Source organism: Penaeus japonicus, unplaced genomic scaffold, assembly GCF_977035675.1.
Source record: "Penaeus japonicus unplaced genomic scaffold, GWHDUDI00000001_assembly GWHDUDI00000026, whole genome shotgun sequence".
NCBI classification, from domain to species: Eukaryota; Metazoa; Arthropoda; class Malacostraca; order Decapoda; family Penaeidae; genus Penaeus; species Penaeus japonicus.
Window position 1 is genome coordinate 126,484 of NW_028234428.1, and position 12,134 is coordinate 138,617.

At 39.3% G+C, this 12,134-nt stretch overlaps 2 pseudogenes; both read right to left on the minus strand.

Moving 5' to 3' along the window:
- Positions 1–9,823: 9,823 nt before the first annotated feature.
- LOC122252473 (5S ribosomal RNA) lies at positions 9,824–9,942 on the minus strand (annotated as a pseudogene).
- Positions 9,943–10,650: 708 nt separating this feature from the next.
- On the minus strand, positions 10,651–10,773 carry LOC147468736 (5S ribosomal RNA; annotated as a pseudogene).
- Positions 10,774–12,134: the final 1,361 nt, after the last annotated feature.

The following is a 12,134-nucleotide window of genomic DNA, read 5'->3' on the forward strand; positions in this document are numbered from 1 at the left end:
CCGCCCGTGACAACAAAAACCCCCCATCATCCCCCGTCACTTGCAGCGGGCCATCCGTAACACGAGAACAACAACTCCTCTCGGTGGACCATTGCCCAGGGTGGGTCCTGCCAAACACCGGCTGTGCTCCCCCCCAAGAAGACTGAGAAAAAAAAATCTTTCTCTCGGTTGCCTCTTTTTTAAAACTCGGGCCCCTTTTGGACCACAAATCCCCCTAGAGAGTAATTGACTACCAAATTAACAACCCAAACAATAAACTACCTACTCAAACCCAACCCCAATGCAAGGGGGTTTAATATCAATGCAGTTCAAAAACTTGCAAATCAACTTCCAAAAACCACAAAACAAACCCCCGGGCCCCCCACCCAAAATCAATTTAAAAATTCCCAAAAACAATGTTATAAAGAGGAGAAAGAGAAGAAGAGAGAGGGAGAGAGAAATCAAACGAAAGAAAACTAAGAAGAGAAGAATCAATGCGGGAAAAGAGAGAGAGGGAAAAGAAAAGAAGAGAAAATAGGGAAAAAGAGAGAGGAAAGAAGAAGGAGAGAGAGAGAACAAAGCGAAAGAAAAATTAAAAGAAAAAAGGGGAACAAGCGGAAAAAAAAAAAAAAGAGAAGGGGAGGGGGAAAAAGAAGAGAGATAGAGAGGGGGAAAGAAAAGAAGAGAGAGAACAAGCGAAATGAGAGGAAGGAAAGAAAAAAGAAGAAGAAGAAGAAAAGAAGAAGAGAGAGAGAGAGAGAATAAAAAAAAAACATAAAGAAAGGGAGAGGGGAAAAAAAAAGAAACCAAAAGAGAGGGAAAAAAAAAAAGAAGAAAATCAAAGCTAAAGAAAACGTAAAGAGAGAGAGAGAGAGGGGAAAGAAGAAAGGAGAAGAGGGGGGAAAAAAGAAAAAAAGAGAAATCAAGCGAAAAAGAGAGGAAGGAATGAAGAAGAAAAGAGAGATGGAAAAAAGAGAAAAGAAAAGAGGGAAAGAGGAAGAGAGATAAAGAAAAAAGGGGGGGAAAAAAAAAAGAAGAGAGAGGAAAAAGGAGAGGAGAGAGAGAAGAACAAAGCGAATTTTAATAGAGGGAAAAAGGAGAGATAGAAACAAAGCGAAAGAAAACATAAAAAGAGAGAGAGAGAAAGAGAGAGAGAAGGGATCAAAAAGAAACAAAAAATAAAAAGAGAGAGGGAAAAAAGGGGAAAGGAGAAGAAGGAGAGGAAAAAAAGGGAAAAAGAGAAGAATAAAAGAAGAAAGAGAGAGAGAGAATAAATATAAACAAAACATAAAAAAAAAATAGAGAGAAAGGGGGAAAAAAAGAGAAAGAAGAAGAGGAGAGAGAGAGAGGGAAGAAAAGAAGAAGAGAGGGGGAAAGAAGAAGAAGGGGAGAGAGAGAAGAAATCAATGCGAAAAAATAGAGAGAGGGAAAGAAGAAGAAAAGGGGAGAGGGAGAGATAGAAAAGAAGAATCAATGCGAAATAGGAGGAGGGAAAGAAAAAGAAAAAGAAGAGGATAGAAAGAAGGGGAAAGAAGAGAGATAAGAAGAGAATCAATGCGAAATAGGAGAGAGGGAAAGAAGAAGAAGAAGAGAGAAGAAAGAAGGAGAGGAGAGAGGAAGAAGGGAATCAAAGCGAAAGAAAACATAAGAGAGAGAGAGAGAGAGAATCAATGCGAAATGGAGAGTGAGAGAGAGAATCAATGCGAAATAGAGAGAGAGGGAAAGAAGAAGAAGAAGAAGAAGAGAGAGAAAGAAGGAGAGAGCGAGAGAATCAAAGCAAGAGAAAACAAAGAGAGAGAATCAATTCGAAATGGAGATGAAAAGGAAAAATCAATGCAAAAGAGGAGAGGGAAAAAGAAGAAAAAAAAGAGAGAGAGAGAAAGAGAGAATCAATGCGAAATAGAGAGAGGGAAAGAAGGAAGGAGAGAGAGAGATAATTTAAAGGGGAAATAGAGAGAGAGAGGGAAAAAAAGAAAAAAAAAAAGAGATAGAAAGAAGGAGAGAGAGAGAGAGTGAGAGAACAAGCGAAACAAAGCATAAAAAGAGAGAGAATAAAGAGAGAGGGAAAGAAGAAGAAAAAAGAAGAAGGAGAGAGGGAAAAATAATAATAATAAAATAAGAAGAGAGTCAGAGCGAAACAAAGCATAAAAAGAGAGGCAGGAGAGAGAGAGAGGAAAAGAAGGGAGGAGAGAGAGAGAGAGGAGAGAGAGAGGGGAAGAAAGGGAAAAAAAGAAAGAAAAAAAGGGAAAGAAAAAGAGGAATCAAAGCGAAACAAAACATTAAAAGAGAGAGATATGAGAGAAAGGGAAAGAAGAATAAAAGAGAGAGGGGCCAAAACCCATAAAAATCAAGAAATAAATAGTATACATAAATAAATCGAAGAGACGAAAAGAACAAAAAATACCAGCATATGAAAAAAGGGCGGGTTTGGGGGATAAACACAGAAAAAAAAAAGATGTAAGTAAAACCGCGAAACCCACAAAAAGAAAAACAATAGTAAACCGGACAAGTGATAGCAGAAGAGAAAACTATAAGAGAAACAAAAAAAAACCCGAAAAGAAACAAAAAAAAAAGAAGACAAGACACGAAATAAGAGAGAGAGGGAAAGAATAAAAGGAGAGAGAAAGGAGAGAGAGAAGGAAAAAGAAGAAGAGAGATGGAAAGAAGGAGAGAGAGAGAGTCAAACGGGAGAGAGAGAAACTCAATCCAATTTGGATAGAGGGAAAGAAAAGAAGCAGAAGAAGAAGAGAAGAAGAAGAAGACGTAGAAAAAGAAGAAAGAAGAGAAAAAAGAAGAACAGACAACAAAAGGAAAGAAAACGAAAGAAAAAAGGGAGGAAGAAGAGAGAGAAGAAGAGAGAGAGAGGAAAAGGGGAAGGAGAGAGCAGAGAGGGGAGAGAGAGAGAGGGAAGGAAGGAAGGAGTGAAAAATTACAAAGAGAGGTGTGCTGTGTGAAAGAAAAAGGAAGAGAGGAGAGAGAGAGAGAGAGAGAGATATAGAGAGAGAAAAGAGAGAGACAGAGAGAAGAGAGGAAGAGATAAAGGGGAAAGGAGAGAAAGAAAGCCGGAAAGAGAGAGAGAGACGGAAAGAAGAAGAGAGATGAAAGAAGGAGAGAAAGAACAAAGCGAGAGAGAGAAAACTCAATGCGAATTTGATAGGGAAAGAAGAAGAAGAAGGAGAGAGAGAGAGAGAGAAACTCAATCCCAAATTTGAGTTAGAGGGAAGAAGAAAGAAGAAAGGAGAGAAGGAGAAGGAGAGGAAAAGGAGGAGAGGAGGAGGAGGAGGAGGGGAGGAAGGAGGAGGAGGGGGAGGAAAGGAGGAGGAGGTAGAGGACGAGGACGGGGAAAAGAAGAGAAGAAGATAAGAAGAAAAAAGACAAAAAAGAAAACAAAAGAAAAGAAGAAGAAAAGAAGAACAAGAAGAAGAAAGAAAAAAGATGGGAACATTGATAAGAAAAAACAGAAAAATGTGAGAACAAGAGGGATATGAACAGTCAGCATAATTAAGCAAACGAACCTAAAACCTTAAATGATCAAACCTTATAACGAACTAAACACCAAAAAACAATCTGTACCCCCCTCTTGTACGCTACGAAAAAAAGAGTGAGTATTTGTTGAAAAGCTCTCTGAGCGGGAGGAATCAAGGCTAAAAGAGAAGAAAAGGGGAAAAGAAGAAGAAGAAGGGAGAGAGAGCTGAGAGAGAGAGAAGGGGAAGAGAATCAAACCCCAAGCCAGATGCAATAGACGAATATCAATGTTCATAGTCTTCAATAACATTGTCACATACTCAACTTTATCACAACCAACAAAACAACTCACCGATGCCCCCACCACCATACTAAATGAATGCATTACCAATGCCGCAATACTCAGTTCAATACCAATCAACTAATTTACTCATCAAAATCGTTTTGATAAAGAGTGAGAAAGAGAGAGAGAGAGAGAGAAAGAGGAGAGTAGAGAGAGAGAGAGAGAGGGGAAGAATCAAAGCGAAAGAAAACAAAGAAAGAGAAAGAGACGAGAAAGGGAAAGAAGAAGAAGAGAGATAGAAAGAGAGAATCAAGCAAATAAGGAGGGGGAAAGAAGAAGAAAGAGAGAGAGAGAGAGAGAGAGAGAGAATCAATGCGAAATAGAGAGAGAATAAAAGAGAAAATAGAGTAGAAAGAAGGAGAGGAGAAAAATCAAAGCGAAAGAAAACATAAAAAGAGAGGGGAGAGAGAAGGAGAGAGAGAGAGAGAGAGAGAGAAGAGAGAGAGAGGATGAGAGGAGGAGAAGAGAGAGAGAAGGGGAGAGAGAGAGAGAAAGAATCAAATGCGAAATAGAGAGAGAGGGAAAAGAAGAAGAAGAAGAGAGAAAGAAAGAAGGAGAGAGAGAGAATGAAAGCGAAGAAAACATTAAAGAGAGAGAGAGAGAGAAGTAAGAGAGATAAGAAGAGAGAGAGAGAGGAGAGAGGGGGAGGAGAGAGAGAGAGAGAAGGGGGAAAAGAGAAGAATAAATGCGAAATAGAGAGAGAAGGAAAGAAGAAGAAGAATAGAGATAGAAAGAAGGGAGAGAGAAATCAAAGCGAAAGAAAAGATAAAAGAAGAGAAAGGAAGGGGGAGAATCAATGCGAAGGGAGTGAGAAGAGAGAATCAATGCGAAATAGAGAGGAGGGAAAGAAGAAAAGGAGAGAGAGAGAGAGAAATAAATGCGAAAAAAGAGAGAGGAAAGAAAAAGAAGAAGAGAGATGAAAGAAGGGGAGGAGAGAGGAAAAGAAGCAATGCAAAAATAGAGAGAGAGGGAAAGAAAAAGAAGAAGAGAGATAAAAAGAAGGGGGAGGGGAAGAGAATCAATGCGAAATAGAGAGAGAGGGAAAGAAAAGAAGGAGAGAGAGAGAGAGAGAGAGAGAGAGAGAGGGGAGGAAAAGGAGACGAAAAGGAGAGAGAGAGAGAGAGAGAGAGAAGAAAAAAAATCAGTGCGAAATAGAGAGAGAGGAAAGAAAAAGAAGAAGAGAGAGGAAAGAAGTAGAGAGAGAGGGAATCAAAACGAAAGAAAATAAAGAGAGAAAGAGAGAGAGAGAGAACCCAATGCGAAATAGAGAGAGAGGGAAAGAAGAGAAGAAGAAGAAGAAGAAGAAGAAGAAGAAGAAGAAGAGAAAAAGGAAGAGAGAGAAAGAAAGAGAAAAAGAAAAAGGGAGAGAGGGAAAAAAAAAAAGAGAAAAAGAAGAGAGAGAGAGAGAGAGAGAGAGAGAGAGAGAGAGAGAGAGAGAGAGAAGAAGAGAGAGAGGGAGCGGAGAGAGAGAGAAGAATCAAGCGACAACAAACACATAAAAACAAAGAAGAAGGAAAGAAGGAGGAAGAAAGGAAGGAGGGGAGGGGGGAAAGAGGAAGAAGACGAGAACAGAAGAAGAGAAAAGAGAAGAAGAGATGAAAGAGAGAGAGAGAGAGAGAGAGAGAGAGAGAGAGAGAGAGAGAGAGAGAGAGAGAGAGAGAGAGAGAGAGAGAGAGAGAGAAAAAAAGAGAAAAAAAGAAAAAAAAGAGAGAGGAAGAGAGAGAGGAAAAGAAGAAGAAGAAGAAGAAGAAGAAGAAGAAGAAGAGAGAGAGAGAGAGAGAGAGAGGAAGAACAGAAAAATGATGAGAACAAGAGGGATAGTGATGGTGAGGATAAGGATAAGGATGAGGATGAGAATGAAAAGAAAGGACGAGTAAAAGTAAAGGAATATGAACAGTCAGCATAACTAAACAAACGAACTATAACTTAAATGATCAAACTCTGTATACGAACTAAACACAAAGCAATAGGGAAGGATGGGAGGGGAGGGGAGGGGAGGAGGGGAGGAGACGAGACGAGACGAGACGAGACGACGAGACGATATGATATGATATGATATTGATATGATATGATATGATATGATATGATATGATATGATACGATACGATTTGATATAATATGATATTGATATGATATGATATGATGAGATGATAATAAGAAAGTGAGAAATGCCTAAAGAAAAATACAATAGAAAAAAGAAGCGAAGAGAAGAGAATAAGAAAAGGGAGAAATACATAGAGGAAAATAGAAGAGAAGAGAAGGAGAGAAAAGAGGAGGAGGAGGAGGAGGAGGAGGCAGAAGAAGAAGAGAGAAAAGAATAAAGATTAATAAGAGGAAGGAAGGGAAGAAATGCATTGCGGGAAAATACATACATACAGACACAAGAAATATCGAACGGGTTGACAAACGACCACAGGAGAATGGCCGAATGAAATACATACCATACTTTCTGTAAATTCACTTTCTCTCAATAATAAAATAAATACAGTAAAATGGATGTGTACACCTATCGAACAGAGGCCCCTGCCATTGCCGAGTGAAATTGCTTGAAGATCGGAATTTTCTTTATGTTACTAAGATGGATTACAGTTCAGAGTTCACAACGCACAAAAAGTAATTTTCTTTTTCTTTTCTTTTTTAATGCACAATTGATACTTTTTTCGAATTTTCGCACCAGTACTGTTTTCACTCTTATAGATTTGATGTAATTTTCTTTCTTTTTTTTATTCCCAAACGCACCGCACAATTTACACTTTTTTAATTTTCGCACCAGTACTGTGTTCACTCTTTAGATTCTGACTGTAATTTTTTTTTATTTCAATCGCACCCCCACAATTTACCCCTTTTTTTCTATTTTTGCCACAGTTTCTGTGTTCACTCTTATAGATTCGACTGTTCCCCTTTTAGCCCGGGTATGACTGCAAGAGAAAAGAAAAACACAGATTTGGAATAGAGGGGAAAAAGGGAACAGCAACCTCACAAATGATCATAACACATGAATTAACATACAGGAAATAAAAAATATCCATAGCCACACCCTCTAAATACACAGCGAGAGCATTAGAGACAATGACACCAAATAGGGAGCAACGGCAGACACAAAACCACCGATATGATATTATTATATATATATAAATATATTATATATATATATATATTTATATATACGGGGGAGGGAGGAGGAGAGGGAGGGGAGGGAAGGAGGGGAGGGAGGGAGGAGGGAGGAGGGAGGGTGGGAGGGAGGAGAGGGAGAGAAAGGAGAGAGAGAAAGAGAGAGAGAGAGAGGGAGAGAGAGAAAAAGAGCGAAAGAGAGAGAGCGAGGGGAAAAAACAGACGACAGAGAAGAAAAGAAATGGCGGAGGAGAAAGAGAGAAATAGAGAGAGGGAAAAACCATGAAATAAAAAGATAAAGTAAATGAAACAGAAAAAAGGCAGAAGACGAGGGGAAGCAAGACATTTGGAGCGTAGAAAATGATATAAAATAGCGTAGACACATAAACAATTCAAGATAAAGGGGCATGAACAGTTACATGTACGGTAAATCCATTGTTTCACACAGCGTAATATCAACCAGTTAATGAAAACAATGAAAATGAAAATAAGGGGGCCAGAACAATATGTGTACAAGAAACATAATGTACTCACCATTTTAGAGAATGTAGAAAGAATTCGTATGATCCAAGCACTGAAGTTGACGGAGGCGAATAGTAATTTCTTTCGGGAAAATCTGTTTCCACTGTGCATTTCCCTCACGAAAAGACGAAACAGAAAAAAAATGGGCAAGAATGATAAAAATAAAAAAGAGGGAAAGGGAAACGGAGAGAGAGATGAGAGGGAGAGAGGGAGGAGAGGGAGAGGGGGAGACAGGGAGAGGGGAGAGGGAGAGAGGGAGAGAGACAGGAGAGAGAGAGAGAGAGAGAGAGAGAGAGAGAGAGAGAGAGAGAAGAAGAGAGAGAGAAAAGGAGAGAGGTAAAAGACAGACAGACAGACAACAGAGAAGAAAAAATGGCGGAGGAGAAAGAAATGGAGGGAGGGAAAAAAGAACCATAAAAATAACAAGATAAAGTAAATGAAATTAAAAAAGAGAAGTGGACAGTGGAAGCGTAAAATTGATATAAAATAGTGTAGACACATTAACAAAATTGAAGATAAAGGGGCAGAGACAATTACTTGTACGATAAATTCATTGATCACAACAGTGTAATATCAACCAGTTAATGAAAACAATCAAAATGAAAATGAAAATAAGGGGGGCAGAACAATAAGTGTACAAAAAATATACATGTAGTTACCTTTCAGAGATGTAGAATGAATTGTATGATTCCAAGCACTAAAGTTGACAGGAGCGAATAGTAATTTCTTTCGGGAAAATCTGATTGAACCGCAGGGAGGAACCATCCTGAGTCGGCGTGTGATGGACTGCATCAGGCACGTGGGAGGACACTGTGGAGGCACGAGGGCGGGACTTCCAGGGCAAGGAGGAGGAGGGGGGGGGGAGAGTGAGGTAGCGAGAGATAAGCGAATGAACCAGGCAAACACGCAAAGGAAAAGGAAAGAATAGAAGAGAGAGAGGAGGAGGGGGAAGAGAAGAGAATTGAGGAGAGGGGAAGAGGGGAGAAGGGAAGAGAATAGAATAGAAGAGAAGACAGAGATACAAAGAGAGGTGTGGTGTGGTGTGTGAAAGAGATGAGAGAGAATCGAGGAAAGAGAGACAGAGAGAGAGAGAAGAGAGAGAGAGAGAGAGAGAGAAGATGAGAGAGGAGAGAGAGAGAGAGAGAGAGAGAGGGGAGTGAGTGAGGGGAAGGAGGGAGGGAGGGAGGGAGGGAGGGAGGGAGGGAGGAAAGGAGGGAAAGAGGGAGAGAGGGAGGGAGAGCGAGAGGGAAGCGAGAGCGAGAGCCGAGGTGAAAATGTTTACACACAGACAAGTATGGGGGAATGAGGGTCTGCACACTAAATTCGGAGTGTTGGATGTATGTCCCATGCACACGTAATATTAATGATGCGATTACAAATGGGAAAAATGATATCACATACATCAGCAAATCGTACTCACACATACTGTTAATAAAACATACGCGAGTCTTTTGTCTTATACTTTGCTGTACACACACACACGCACACATACATACATATATATGTATAATATATATATATATATATATATGTATACATATATATATATATATATATATATTCATATATATTTATATATATATATATACATATCTATCTATCTATCTATATATTTATATGTATGTACGTATGTAATGTATGTATCTATACATTAAACTTTATATTAAACAAAGGAAGAGCAAAAATCGACGCTAACGTGATGACGGGCAGGAACAGGGATCAGGGGCAAGTAAACACGATATGACCTTAACACGTTCCTGCAATGCACTTCTGTGACTTAATATGACCTCTGGGACCTCTTTTATCGAATCTGTAAGTTCGGTGTGTCTGTGTTGTGTATGTGTATGTGTATGTGTATGTGTATGTATGTGTATGTGTATGTGTATGTGTATGTCTATGTGTATGTGTATGTATATATATATAATATATATATATATATATATAATATATATATATTTATTATATATATATAAAATTTTATATATATATATTATATATATATATATATTATATTATATATAAGAATATAAACATACATACATATCTATATATCTAAATCTATATCTATATCTATATTTTATATCTCTATATCTATATCTATATCTATATCTATATCTATATCTATATCTATATATATATATGCATATATATATATATATTTATATAAATAACATATATATATATATATATATAGATAGATAGATAGATAGATAGATAAATAGATAGATAGAGGAGAGAGAGAGAGAAAGAGAAGAAGAAAAACATATTCCGTCAAAAAAAAAACTTTCACGATATAAAAGCCGTTGATGATAGTTGCTTAATCTTTCTTTTTGCAGTATATCATTTCAGAAACAAAACTAAACTAACTGGAATACACATGGAGCACGTCTAGGTAACACAAAATGCCAACAGCATCTGGTGTTCCCAGGCGGTCACCCATCCAAGTACTGACCAGACCAACGCTGGCTTAACTTCGCTGATCGGACGAGAAGCGGTGCTTTCAACGTGGTATGACCGTTGGCATCTAAACCTTCTTCAGCCCAATCTCCCTCTACGTGCACCATATCTTACCCCCTTTACCTCTCCTCTCTTCATGCAAATTCCATTGCCGTGCCATCTAATCACACCAGTGACATCTACTCTGCAATACATGCTTCAGTCAACTGGAGGGAAACCAACTGGGGCTCATGTAGATTGTAGCCCCTCCGAGCCCTTCACCAATTTCCTCCGCCTGTGGAACTCTCTAAAGAATCCAGCTTGTTGCTTAACTAATAACACATTACATCACACGTGGGCTACATCACCATCGGCCGACACCAGTAACAACAGTTCAGGGATAAGGATGATCGGAAACAGAAAAAGCTGCCAAGACAACTCCTGCTACAACGTCCTCATTACTATTGTCATCCTTAATATTAGCATTGCTATCGCCATTGTCACCGTTCTTTTACCCTCATTATCCCCAAGCATCACTTTCAGAGCTATTGCAATCTAGCTCAATGTTTGGGAAGCAAGAATGATTTTATTTACTGGCGTCACCCCTAAGAAAGCTCCAATCCGTTTTCTGTCTCTTCTTCTTCCCCGCCCGCACGGCCAAGGTAAGTAAGTCTACTTTGCCTATGCCATTGATTGCGGAAAAAATGTTAGCACGGGATTCGTTTGAATTCGCTGCTGCAAATGGAAAACCAGTGCATTCCATTCACATTATGTAGCTTGCATAGGTAAGAAAATGCCAACAGCATCTGGTGGTCCCTGGCGGTCACCCATCCAAGTACTGACCAGACCCAACGCTGCTTAACTTCGCTGATCGGACGACGAGAAGCGGTGCTTTCAACGTGGTTATGACCGTTGGCATCTAAACACCTTCTTCAGCCCAATCTCCCTCTACGTGCACCATCTCTTACCCCTCTACCTCTTCCTCTTCATGCAAATTCCATTGCCTTGCCACCAATCACATCATGACTAAAAGTTACTCTGCAGCAATCACAAACTGCTACAGTCCTTTTCACCAAACTTCCTCCTGCGTTACTCTAGAAAGAATGCGCCGAAAACAACCTTACAACAAACCAAAACACAAACACACACACACATCACATAGAGCATACATTCAGAGCATTCACACTTTGGCTAACAAAACCCCTTTTTTAGCCTCATTCCCAAGGGAAGTCTACTCTGTTACTACAGGGTGACTGAGTAAAGAGAAACATTTCCCCGAGGATTCCTTTTCTCCCAAACAAGCTGCTGCAAAGGGAAAAGAAAGTGCTAGATATTCATTAAGGTGTTTATCTATTGCTTGTATAGATATGGGAAATACCAGCGAGATCACGAGAGAAATAGTTTCCCCGAGAGTGTCGAGACCCTCCTGAAGGAAGGCCGTGGGGTCAAATAGGGTCTCGGTAGAAAAATAAGGCCGGTCGGGTCAAATAGGGTTTTGGTAGAAAAGTTTAATTTCGAAGTAGAATTATTATCAGACTAACACTAGAATGGTTTGGGTGGAAAGGATGAGGACAGGCTGAGAGAGGAAAGGGAAAAAGGACAAAGATGAAGAGACGGAAGAAAAGAAAGGGGGGAAATGCTAGAGGAAATTTGAACAGAAAAAGATAAAAAAGAGAAGAGAAGAAAAGAAGAGATGATATGTGAGATAAGAATAAGAAGGGGAGAATGCAAAGGAAAATATAATAGAAAAGAAAGAGAAAGGAATAAGACAGGAGAAATACTAGAGGAAACAGAAGAGAAGGAAAGGGGAGGAGGAGGGGGGAAGGAGGAGGAGGGGGAGGCAGGAGGAGGAGGAGGAGAAAAGGAAGAAGAGAAGAAGAAGAAGAAGGAAAGTAGAAAAAGAAGAATGGAGGAATATGATAATAGAAAGAACAGAAAAATAATGAGAACAAAGGGATGGTGAGGATAACGAGGGATGAGAAAGAAAAGAAAGGGCAGTAAAGTAAACGAATATGAACATCAGCAAAATTAAGCAAAAGAACTTACTAAATGTCAAAACTGTATACGAATAAACACAAAGCAATCTGTAGCCCTCTTGAAACGCACGAAAAGAGTTGAGTATTGTTAAAAGCTCTTGAGAGAGAGATATCAAGGTAAAAAAGAGAGAGGGAAAGAAGAAAAAGGAAAGGAGAGAGGAGAATCAAACCCAAGCCAGATGCATAGATCGAATATCAATGTCATATTCTTCAATAACAATGTCATCATACCCCCCAACTTT